Genomic DNA, 13,743 nt, shown 5'->3' on the forward strand with positions numbered 1-13,743 from the left:
GCCCACCTCACCTGATGGAGGCAACAAGGCTCTGGAGATGCTCAAGTCCTTTCCAGAGCAAAGTAGGGCTTAGGGAACTGGTAGCATCCCTGCACTGAGCCATCTCAGAGCTCCAGCCTGCCAGCAGGGCAGTTGTGAAAATGGAGATTGGGCCACAAACATCTGCTCTTCTTGGGAAGCGTGACCCCTTCCCACAAGGAGAAGGTTACTCCAACAGCCCCCTTTAGGAATGCCACTGGGTCCCTCAAATGAAAGCGCACAGAAGAGCTCAGGGCCCCTCAGCAGCCTTGCAGCAAGCACCTTTTGTTCAAAGCCCAGAGCTGTTAATTAAAGGCTGGTGATTAATGATTAAACTCCACGTGGTTCCCATCTCAGGCTTAAAAAGTCCTCAGGATGCTGACTTTGCTGCAGGTTTCATTGTGAAGTTCTGGGATGTGAGGGGCTATTTATAGAGAAGTCCATCAGGGCACTGAAAGGAGGTGCTCCTTCCACATAATTAAGAAGAAAAAGAAAAAAAAATACAATTTCCAAAAAGCATAAAGGTCAAATATTTAGATGAGGTAAATAAGCGATCTGCCTGTATGAGCTGCAGCCAGAAACAAGAGACTATTTCTGTGTGTGCTTTCCCCAGCTGGGCACGTTCAGTTCTTGGACTCGGGTTTCTACAGGCAAATATTCTCCTCTCCCAGGGAGTTCAGAATTCATTGTCCATAAAGATCATGGATCCTCATGCCATATTGCATTCATGAATAACGAATACAAAGGATTTCTACATGCAGGATCTGATGCGTGGATAAGGGCAGCATTTATCCATCCTGCTCACACCCTGGCCTCTCTGCACCCAGCTCAGCCTGAGTGGCACAGGCTGTGGAAATGAAAGCTGGAGATCTCTGAGTTCTACATTGTTGTGGATTAATGTTTTTGGAAGCTTTGAAAACTGACTGAAGTTTAAATTATTTTAAGACACTGGTAATATAAATAATCTGGGTTCCTAGCTTTTGGTCCTTGCTGACCCATGACAGGCCAGGTTTCTTTCCTGATTATAAACTCTTTCTCTGACCGCATTCTATTAAAGAAGGTTGGTTTTTCCTATGAATGTTTGGAACAAACCTCTCTTCTTACAGAAATGTATATACTAGAACTCTTCCCAAAACTAATAGCTCCTCATGGCACTGAATAGCTGAGTACCATACCAAGTCATACAAATGTTTTCACAGCTCCTCGTTTGCTTCAGCTCAGCAACCCAAAAAATCTAGGAAATGATGGTTGGAAGGGCCCTCTGATCCCACCTGCTGCTCCATACTGTTGCCAGCACTAGGCTATGGTTTTAGTTCCATAAATAAGATGGGCCGCTTTGTCCTGTGCTATACCCATTCAGTTATTTCTTAACCAAAGGCAGCTGTGCTGCTCAAGCATGATTTGCCCTTAATAAACCCATGCTGATTTTTCAGATTCTCACCTTGTTCCTTCAAACCCACGGGTCTGAAATTCACCTTTGGGTGGATTATCTCGGACCCATACATTCAAATACATCTGACTTCTCTGACAAGCCCCTGAACGCCCATTCCTCCACTTTTGGCTGCCCTTTTCCTTCCCATGATGGTTTTGACAAGAACTTCATGTACGTTTTCTTTGGTTTCACAACAAATGCATCAACAATAAACCTCTGCTGAAACACCGTATTTTCAAAACACAAGCTGAAACAAATCAATGTCTCCTCACATAAATACTGCCAAGTCTGAGCCCCACTGCCACCATTTTACATCTTTCAGTCTTCCCGTGGTGCAAAAATGTTTAATTGTGGTTTGGGGTTTTATCTCTCTCCAGCCTTCAATTGTACTTATGGGATGCATGTTAGACGTATTTACATTGAAAACTTAGATAGGAGATCTCAGAGCTTAGTTATGCCCTGTCACAGTGCTGTATATCCTAGATAGCTTGCATAGGTTTCAAGAGATTGCAGATTATTTTTATCCCCTTTTGTCCTCAGTAGTTAGCAAAAAATTTGGGTACTTGCAAGTTTTCCTCTTGTGTAAGGGGAAAAGGACAAACAGCGGAGTCAATGAGCAGATCCTGTCTGTTCACAAAGGACACTGAATGTCCCTTGTTCCCTTCCATGGCATTAAATATGAGAAGAGATTGCTGTGCAGAATTGCCCACACTGTGGCTCTTCTGATCAACACTCAGATCCAAATCCTCCCTCTAGTTTTTCTGACAAAACTATATTCGCAGTATATTTTGCAATGCTATCACTTTCCAATTTCATGGTCTTTCTACAAATATAGTTTATAAACCAGTCCGTAGCTTTTCCATGTATTCCACATGCGCCTGTTTCATATGCAGAAATATTTTGGGGTTTTGGCTGGTGGCTGCTATCATTTGAGCTATGTGGTTTCAAAAATGTCTTCTTACAACTATCCTAGTAAAGGAGTAGCACTTCTGCTTAGTCCATAATGTTACATGACTGGAATTCATTATATGGTTTTCTCTGCTTTGCTTTAGCTTGTGAAAGAATGCATTTGCAACACAGTGCCCCAGGCAGTTCATCAGCACCAGGGCTCAATCCCAGCATGACAGACATTACAGAGTCATGGAATATTCAGAGATTATATTCAGGTTACCGACACTGTGTGTATATCCTTATCCATCCTAGTGATGGTTCTCCTGGCTCCATGATTAAGATAAAAACTGCTACCAGGGAAAAGAAAGAAAGGAAAAGGAATGGAAGATGCCTTTCGTGGTTAATTAATGCAAGCCTTGAATGAAGTACAACGAATAGGTCCGTTCCAGAATGGGAATAATTAGCCCTTTAATTAAACTTATCTTGCTGCTAGACAAGAGCAATGCTCAGCAACACCTGGCCTGGAATGTTCCCGTCTCTGCAGGCAGCAGATGGAGCACACAGACATGATCCACCTCCCTCCTACCAGGGACACGGTTGCCTGTGCCAGCAATTAAGGTCTGGGACAATGTCTGAATTATTGTGAACTCTGCCAGATATTTCCTAGTCCGATTTGTTCTCGGTAGGTAAAGCAGGACTTTTCTTGCTGCTGACAGTCCCCTCTTCCTTACCTTCCTCTCTGCCATTCTGAGACATGCTCCCCTTTTCATCCTTGGCAATGCAGAAATGAACTCAGATTTTGCAGCAACTTGCATGCAAGTATTTCTCAAAGATCTCAGCGGGGCTTTGCTGGAACAAACTCATCCAGATGGCAGGAAGTGCAGTCCTGAAGGTGTTAACCTCCAAGATAACTGCTTCTTGGACCCTTTGGTACACTGATGGGGAAATCAATGAGATGTCAGGCCTTGGGGAATCCTTTTCACATCCCTCCTGAAATCATTACAATTAATGACAGAAATGGGGCAGCTAAAAGCCCATCTGATTCTGTGACCTTCCTCCAACGAGCAGCCAGCCTGGGAAAAACAAAAAGTAGGAGCAAGTCAAGCAGCCTTAGCAAGATACGTAACAACATATTCAGTATCTAGTGATAACATTATTCCCATGTATCAGGATACCGGAACCCAGGCAAACTTCCATCTCCCATTACTGCATGGCAAACAGCTCCTTAATGTAACCATATGTCATATGAAAAAGTATCATCTTTTGTTTATATTAAATTTGCAACCTGATAAATCATTATGATATCTTTCATTTTCTCTTGTGAGAAACGCAATGATCAGGTTCTCCCTACATGTTTCCTCCTGGCAGCTCAGGCTTTTATTCACTTCTATCACAGCAGAGATTCCTTTTCCAAGCTGAAGAATCCAAAGTTCGCATCTCCATAGAGTGTGACTAATTATTTTGTATTTTTACATCACCTTTGTTCCCCTTTGCTCTACCTTTCCGATTCCCAACATGTATTTGAGATAAGAGAACAAAAACATCACTGTCTATTCAAACTGTATACACACCAAAGGGCAAAACCAATGCATGTTTCACTCCCTAAAACATTCAACTCGGAAAGGCTTCCTGGTTGGTTTGCAGCGAAAATGTGCATGAATTTTCCACCCAACAGATTCAGTTTTAATGAGTAATGTTCTTTATCCGAGCATTTAAGAACCAAATAAAAGATTCATCCAGCGCTCTTAGTGTAATTATTTTGCCTATCCCACATATCTACATTAAGATTAAATGGCACAAGGAAAGCAGTTTCTGCCATAGCACCATCAGCACAAAGGGGACTGTTAAACGTCCTGAAAAGCCAAAAGTTACTGCCTTTAAAATCTGGATTGCAAAACCAATGAGAAGAAAAAAAGTTCTGTAAGGATAAGGATAGAAACACTGGGAAATGTAAGGCTCACACTGAGGCATTAGAGTTGGTTGAATAATAATAAAACTAGACTCATTAATATGTTCACAAATAAGCATGCCAGATTTCTGGGGTGACATTAATCATGGCTCACAATTATTCACTTGAAAAATCAGCATGAGAAAATGAAACATGATGTTTCATCCATTTTAGTACGCTTTCATTCTGTGAAAATTCACACCAGAATTTAGTGACTATTATTCTCTTGTTAGGAAAGGTTCTCTCATCCTATGCAGTAACACTGATTTGGAGTCTATTAGAACTAAACGAAAGAGAAAAACAGTGTTCTAGGGTGAGCTCATCCAATTCCAAGAAGGAAAAAAAAGGCATTTTATTAATAAATTAGAATATTTACCACTAGGCAGAACGAAGCGACTGAGTTTCTAACTGACTCTTCACAGGAAGCATTTTATTTGGAGCACTACTTATTTTTCAAGCGTAAGACAATCAGTGACCATAAACAAGAGCATAATGGCTAATAAAGTGATCTTTAAGTCAGCTGTATCCATTTGTTGGAATATTCTGCTTTGTTTCATCCCCTGTTTAAAAGGAGGAGGAGACAGATAAAGTAAAAGTAGAGAAAGGCTCTACACACAAACCAGGCAGCTGGAGGGAGGTGGCTGATTGCTTTACTGAACTATATTCACCATTTTGTTACTGGGATGGAGATATTTGCAGTTCAGTTAACATCTGTGCATCAGCAGCTGCTAATATTGCACCCCAAAGCCCACAGTCCCCAATACTTTCAACTCTCCAACACAAACATCTGCAAACACAGTGTAGTTGAGGTCAGAAGATGTCAAAACCTACATCTTTCTTCCAAGTATTTCTGGCAACATCCTTGAACCATGATCCCTGCCAATGTATGACCAGCGTTCCTTAGGGCACAAAAGGAGAGGCAGCTCCATACTCCAGAAGTATTACATCCAAAATGCCAGTTGTGCTTCTGGATAGCCAGGAGATGAAAGCTGATTCTGATCACCAAGCAATAAGGAGACCATGGGGTGGAGGTAAGCAGACAGTCCTATCTGAGAAAAGGACACAGCCTCACAAAAGCATCTGTTGGATCATGGATCCATTCGCAGCTCAGACCTTGCTTCTAACCCCTGTCCCCTTGCCACATCTCCCTTCCTTTGGCTGCAAAAGCCTGCAGCAGAACCCAGCAGCCCAAGGAGACACTCTGCTCATAGCATACGCAGTCTGAGCACAATTAGAAACACAAATTGACCATTATGTCCTTTATTAATCTACTCTAATTTTTATGGTGTGAAAACACCCAATTCCACTGCTTTGGCTACTGGCCCCGAACATAACAAGTTACATGGGGCTTGTCTCATCAAAATATCATCATGTCTAAATAGAGGATCTGTCTGAACCACAGTGAAAATGAGTAATGATCACAATTATGGGCCGTATAACAGTCCAATAAAATCTAATTAAAATGATCCACATCCCATCTGCCAACAGCACATAAGCAACACCATCCATTGGGGGGGACAAAGGGGGAAGTAAATAACACTGTCTTCTTTTTTAAAATACCAAATATTTCAAGATGAAAAAGCTACGTGTATTTTATCACCAGCACCAAACTGTGCTGCCGAAGAACTTCTGTGATGACTTAGAGCAATTCCTTGCCCTAAAATTATGAGATATTTTGGGGGTTGCTCCATGAGAGAGCATCCCACGAAGAAGTTCCCTCAAAACAAACTTCTCAGCAAGTCTGTGCAGTTTGAGTCCCTAGGCATATTTTCAATTGAATTTAAGCACTGAAAATCCAGGCTTTTAGTAGATCTTAACAACATAAGTACATCTGTACCAGAAATGACTTTGGGGCATCATTCCACTGGTTGTTCTATTCTCAGGACAGCAGGCAAATAAAAATAGCATCATGTCTTACTTCCCATCTCCAAATTTGGAACCTTCCTGGGCTTTCTACAGCCGGTAATAAAAACAGTTCAAGTGACTTTCCACCTCCCTTTCTCAGGCATCTGTTCTCTGCTTTCAGTCTGTGAAGCTAATACTATGCTTTCTGATTACACAAACTATGAGGTTACCAATAAGAAAAGTTGTCAGTGGGCAAAACTGTATCACCTTACTACCCAAGAGCAGAAAACATTTAGACTGACAACATGTTCCACTTATCTTCCTATATGTTTAAGGGAACCCAAGAACCAAAACAGAAAAAAACTGAAGTTTAGGGGGAAAAAAAGGGTGATGAAGTCAGATTTAGGATGGAAGCTAGAATACATTTTCTCACTCGGAGGGGCTATGAAGTGCAGTACAAAGCCATGACTGGAGAGAAGCCAGGATGAGAGTAAAGAGGGAGCAAGCTGGAGACCAGGAAGTGTAGGTGCTTCAATGCACTTGAGATGTCTTTAGGAATGGTGAAGATTACCCTCAAAGCAACACTCAGAGTTTGAATACTTTTCCATATATTAAAGAGAAGTGAAGCTGGAGACAGCCCACCCCAAACTGCAGGCAGCAAAGCTCATACTAGGTTTCAATACGTTTGTCTGACTGTAGCTTGAGCTTTGTTACAAGGAACCAACCAGTTTTGGATCCAGATGCTGTCTAGAACCCACCTCGTGGCAAACCTACGTAATAACAGCAAATGTGCACTGCTTTAGCTGAGCTATTTACCAATGCCAAAAGTTAGGATCACTCTTTTAATACTTACTTTAATTGCATTTGTGTTCTGTAACCGATAGCTTGATGAAAGGATGAAAACTCCTCCTTTTCTCCATAGCGCAGCTGTTCTTTATGGTTGGCTTTGGCCTTGCAGAGTAGATGGTTGCTGGTGATTTGATCCGCATCCTTGACCAGCATTCATCCAAGCATGGATAACAGTCTGCAGCATTGGTTCCTTGATGTTAAACCATTCTGAGCAGTTCTTTCTGCATTTACAAAAACAGATGCAAAGAAATAGATGTAATTCAGTCTAGAAGCTGTGGGACCCATTCCTTAGTTCAGTGGGAACTCAGCTTTCACTCCAGCTCTGGTGTTTTCATTCAAAAGAAATGTTCCTTGTTTGCATGATATCATCCTAAATGTATCTTGCAACCTCATCCTGTTATCACTGACTTGAGAACCACAGCCTTGGCGAGCTCCTTGAGTGCTTGTCCCAGGAGCACACATGCTGCTGCCCATCCTCTGTTCTTCCTTCACATCAACTACAACTGCACTCTGTGTGCTAAGTCCAAAAATATTGCTTTTATACTTGAAGTTAAGAATGCTATCTCTTGAAATTTTATTCAACAATCAATTTGTATATAAAATCCTATGAATGTCTCTATGTCAAGATACCAAAGCCATCAGCGAAAATGAATTTTCTTCTACCTGAATACCCCGAAGATGGAGTCTGTTTTGGCATGATCTACTATTATTCACCATCCATCTGCAAAATGTTTCTGTCACAGCTGCTCTACTACTGCAGACTTTCAGCACCTTACTGCTTATTTACATAATTTTGGGCCAAGCTGAAGTAGTGCAACTCTCTTTTAAAGGATGCTGAAGCCTTCACAGCTTTGCTTTTACTGTGCTTGCTCAAACCTCTATAACCCCTAATTGACAAAGAAGTTCAGGAATGCAGAGACACAACAGTGGTCTCCAGCATAAGTGTTTTGATAAAATGAAAGAGGAAAAGTACATATTATACACATCACCTCTGGGAAACAGTAATCACAAAAGTTATTAAACATTCTGCCAAAGGCTCTGCAGACTCCTTTTCTCTTTTGGTTTTGTTAGCAATAAAGGCAGCTTGCTAATATTTGTCACTTTCAAATTCATAATTTACTACTCAAAAGGCAGCAAAGATACATTATATTTTCATAAAAGACTATGAAGTTGTCCAATTTTCCAGAGCTGCAGGAGGACTGAAACACTGTGCGGTGGCACAGGTCCTTTCATGCATTATGAATAGGGTGATTTTACAATTCAAAACAACAGTTCTCACCTTTCCCACTGCCTGGCACAGCTGGGCAGTGCTTTAGGAGACACTGCATCTTTCAGGATCAAGAAATGCACACCCCTTATGAAGGCAAAGGGATTGATAAGAGACTGAAGGAGGCACTCAAAATACAATTACTGTGTTTGGGGATGGGATTTGGTGCTTTTGACCACAAACCTCCTCGAGTAGGAATAATAGTACTTCAATGGTCTGAAAAACTGTGCTGGAAATTACTGGGATCCAAGTTTTCATTGCTTCCTCTGAGTCGGTAACCTACAGCAGAGGCAGGTGAATTTTAGAACCTCTCTTGGTGTATATTGATGGCATTGATGTAGAGGATTTGGCTGCCCTAATTCCCATGGCCACGGCATATTATCTTCAAGTTGCTCCATTAGTTACCATCCTTTACAGATTAATATAATATCTTTGGATCTCCTCGTTACAACAGGCTTTAATTGGCTTCTGGTGAGGACATTCCTTTTGGCTTGATCTCATGGAGCCTCTGCTGTAAAACTGGGAGTTGCATTCACAATACAGCTCTTTCTGCAGCTAGAACCCAGAACTCACCAGGCACCCCATTGCCATAAAATTCTTATCAACTTAATATCCTTCAGACCTACACACATCATATGCTTAAAACAAACTGAAAAGGGTTGCTGGTTTGCCTACTGCCTGCAGTCAAGCCTCAGTCTTTTCCAGTTCTTGAAGCAAAATCTCACATATGCACACTCACTGAAGCCAGCTTTGCCTGACACATCAGAGAAAAATTCCATTTTTTCCAAGCTCCATATAGACACAGAGCACATTTTCTTACTGTACTGTTAGCTCGGATTGGCTTGAGAAAGGTTTATTTAAATTCTTTTGGGGAAATTGGAGCCCATAGACACCGAGTTTGCTATCCGTATACATTCCAAGAGACACGCCAGCCCTCATCGCATCCTGCAAGAAAAGCTCCCATGTGAAAATTAAAGACAGGTTCTGAAAGCTCCCTCTTCCTGAAGCACTGATTTTGCTACACAGTTAATTCTGCAAGATTTGAAACTCTACTCTCTGCTTTAACGTCCTCCTTTTCCTACAGCCTTGAAAATGTCCACTGACAACCATTCGTGATGCACTTTTCCACTACAGATTAAATCCTTTCCCCCGTTTTCTTCCCTCCCATTTTGAGAGAGCTTATTTCCAAACCTGTATTTCGTACACTAAAAAAACCCTGAAATAATTCCAGATCTTAAGTCTGCTCAATAGAAATATTTATTGATGAAAAAGTTCACTGTAAATGGGTCCACCTATGGAGAACAACAGCAAGCAAATAGCAAACATATAAAATGGGCCATATGACATACATGCATAATGGGGGGGGAAGAAGGAGCTGTATTTGCAAAACAAACATCTGCATTTCCTATAGCACATGTAGGTCCCCATGTTGCCACAGAGAGGGCAGTGAATTATGCATCCTTCTATGGTCAGAACTATGGGGGGGCTACAACCATATGAAAAGGACTGGAAAGACCAAGCGGGTAAGGGAGAAGGAAGGTTTATTACATCAAATGAGATTCAATACTAACACAGCTCACTGCTATAGATCCTGAATCCAATATCCTACATGAGACGGATAATGATATAGTCAGTGGGAGGTCCTTCTAAGAAGGGGAAATCTGCAGTTATATTTTTATACAAATTTTTTTTTATACCTTTCTATCTTGAGCCTTTGCAGAAGAAATGGGACGTTTGTCTCATCTCTGCTTTTATCACACACACAAGAGACCAAAGTAGTCTTTGTACTAGATAGCTACCACTATTTAAAGCACACTGTAACAGCATCATTGGGCTGAGATTTAGCTGGATGGAGGGCACCCTGCACATGGCATGGCAGCATTTTGTTGAGCTTCAGGAGGGCAGCCTACCCACAGCATGGCAGTTTTGAGTTGAGCTGCAGCTGGAAAGCACCCTGAATATGGCATGGCAACATTGAGTTGAGCTGCAGAAGGGAGGGCACACTGCACATGGTATGGCAGCATTAGACTGACCTGCAGCTTGATGGAAGGCACCCTGCACATGGCATAAAAGCCTTGGTTTGAGCTGCATCTGGATGAAGTTCATGATGTCCATGGCATGGCAACAGTAGGTTGAGCAGCATCTGGAGGGCACCCTGCACATGGCATGGCAGCTTTGGGTTGAGCTGCATGTTGATGGACGGCAACCTGCACATGGCATGACAGCACTGGGTTGAGGTGCAGAAGGCAGGCACCCTGCACACGGCATGGCAGCATTATGACGAGCTGCAGCTGGATGGAGGGTACCCTGCACATGGCATGGCAGCATTGGGTTGAGCTGCAATGGGAGGGCACCCTGCCCATGGCATGGCAGTATTAGGCTGAGTTGCCACTTGAAGGATGGCACCCTACCAATGGCATGGCAGCATTGGATTGAGCTGCATGTGCATGACATCCTGCACTAGTTATGGCAGCATTGGGTTGACCTGCAGCTGGAAGGCACAGTGCCCATCGCATGGCAGCATTGGGTTGAGCTGCATCTGGATGGAGGGCACCCTGCACATGGCATAGCAGCATTGGATTGAGCTGCACCTGGAGGGCACCCTGCCCATCACATGGCAGCATTGGGTTGAGCTTGAGCTGCATCGATGGCACCCTGAACATGGCATGGCAGCTTTAGGAAGAACTGCTGGATGGAGGGCAACTTGCACATGGCATAATAGCCTTGGTTTGAGCTGCATCTGGATGCAGTTCACAATGACCATGGAATGGAAACAGTAGGTTGAGCAGCATCTGGAGAGCACCCTGCACATGGCACGGCAGCATTGGGTTGAGGTGCAGAGGTAGGGCACCCTGCACATGGCATGGCATCATTGGGCAGAGCTGCAACTGGAAGGCACCCTGCAAATGGCATAGCAGTATTAGGCTGAGCAGCAGCTGCATGGAGTTCACCCTGCACATGGCATAGTAGCATTGGGTTGAGCTCCAAAGGGAGGTCACCCTGCACATGGCATGGCAGCATTGGGTTGAGCTGCATGTTGATGGAGGGAATCCTACACAAGAAATGGCAGCATTGGGTTGAGCTGCAACTGGAGGGCACAGTGCACATGGCATGGCAGCCTTAGGCTGAGCTGAAGCTGGATGGAGGGCACCCCGCACATGGCATGGCAGCATTGGGATGAGATGCACCTGGGTGTGGCACCCTGCATATGGCAAAGCAGCATTGGGTGGAGCTGCAGCTGGAGGGCACCCTGCACATGGCATGACAGCATTGGGTCGAGCATCAGCTGGATCTATGGCACCCTGAACATGGCATGGCAGCTTTATGAAGAACTGCTGGATGGAGGGCATCCTGCACATGGAATGGCATCACTGCTAAGAGCTGCACCTAGAGGGCACACTGCGCATGGCATGGCAGCATTGGGTTGGGCTGAACCTGAATTGAGGTCTACCTGCCCATTGCATGGCAGCATTGGGTTGAGCTGCAGCTGGAGTTCACCCTACGCATGGCATGGCAGCATTGGTTTGAGCTGCATCTCGATGGAGGGCATCCTAGACATGGCATTCCATCATTGGGTTGAGCTGTAGCTGGATGGAGGGCACTCGGCACATGGCATGGCAACATTGGTTAGAACTGCATCTGGATTGAGGGCTCCCTGCCCATGGCATGGCAGCACTGGATTGAGCTGCAGTTGGATGGAGGGTGCCCTGCACATGGCATGGCAGAATTTGTCTGAGCTGGAAAGGGAGGGCACCCTGCACATGGCATGGCAGCATTTGATTGAGCTGCATCTGGAGGACACCCTGCACATGGCCTGGTAGCATTGGGTTGAGCTGTAGAAGGAGGGAGGGCACCCTGAACATGGCATGAAAGCATTGGGTTGAGCTGCAGATGGAGAGCACCCTGCACATGGCATGGCAGCATTGGGCTGAGCTGCAGCTGGATGGAGGTCACCCGGCACAAGGCATGGCAGCATTGGGTTGAGCTACAATGGGAGGGCACCCTTCACATGGCGTAGCAGCATTGGGTTGAGCATCAGCTGGTTTGAGGGCACACTTCACATGGCATGGCAGCATTGGGTAGAGCTGCAGCTGGATGGAGGCCACCTGGCACAAGTCATTGCAGCATTGGGTTGAGCTGCAGCTGAATTGAGGGCTCCCTGCCCATGGCATGGAAGCATTTGATTGAGCTGCATCTGGAGGACACCCTGCACATGGCCTGGTAGCATTGAGTTGAGCTGTAGAAGGAGGGAGGGTACCCTGAACGTGGCATGGAAGCATTGGATTGAGCTGCAGCTGGATGGAAGGCACCCTGCACATGGCATGGCAGCATTGGGTTGTTCTGCCACTGGAGGGCTCCCTGCACATGGCATGGGAGCGTTTGGTTGAGCTGCAGCTGGATGGAGGGCACCCTGCAAATGACATGGCATCATTGGTTTTGCTGCAGACGGAGGGCACCCTGTACATGCCATGGCAGTATTGGGTTAATCTGCAGAGGTAGGGCACCCTGCACATGCTATGGCAGCATTGGATTGAGCTTCAAAGGGAGGGCACCCTGCTCTAGTCACGGCAGCATTGTGTTGACCTGTATCTGGAGGGCACCCTTCGCTTGGCATGGCAGCATTGGACTGACCTGCAGCTTGATGGAAGGCACCCTGCACATGGCATAAAAGCCCTGGTTTGAGCTGCATCTGGGTGGAGTTCATAATGTCCATGGCATGGTAACAGTAGGTTGAGCAACATCCGGAGGGCACCCTGCACATGGCATAGCAGCATTGGATTGAGCTGCAGCTTAATGGCACCATACATATGGCACGGCAGCATTGGGTTGAGCTGCAAAGGGCGGGAACCCTGCACACAGCATGGTAGCATTACGCCGAGCTGCAGCTGGATGGAGGGCACCCTGCGCATGGCATGGCAGCATTGGATTGAGCTGCATGTGCATGGCACCCTGCACTATTTATGGCAGCATTGTGTTGACCTGAATCTGGAGGGCACCCTGAACATGTCATGGCAGCCTTAGTTTGAGCTGCATCTGAATGGAGTTCACAATGCCCATGGCATGACAATATTGGGTTGAGCAGCATCTGGAGGGCACCTAGCATATGGCATGGCAGCATTGGGTTTTGCTGCATCTGGATGGAGATCACCCTGCACATGACATGGCACTATTGGGTTGATCTGCAGCTGGAAGGAGGGCACCATGCCAATGGCATGGCAGCATTGGTTTGAGCTGCAGCTGGAGTGCACCCTACACATGGCATGGCAGCATTGGGTTGACCTGTATCTGGAGGGTACCCTTCACATGACATGGCACATTTTTGTTGAGCTGCAGCTGCAATGCAACTTGCACATGGCATGGCAGCATTGAGTTGAGCTGCATCTGGAGTGTGCCCTACGCATGGTTTGACAGCATTGGACTGAGATGCAGATGGATGGAGGGCATCCTGCACAAGTCATGGCAGCATTGGGTTCAGCTGCATCTGGATGGTAC

The sequence above is a fragment of the Coturnix japonica genome, unplaced genomic scaffold (genome assembly GCF_054131305.1).
Source record: "Coturnix japonica strain WE unplaced genomic scaffold, WE-NBRP24 Scf039, whole genome shotgun sequence".
In the NCBI taxonomy this organism is placed as follows: domain Eukaryota; kingdom Metazoa; phylum Chordata; class Aves; order Galliformes; family Phasianidae; genus Coturnix; species Coturnix japonica.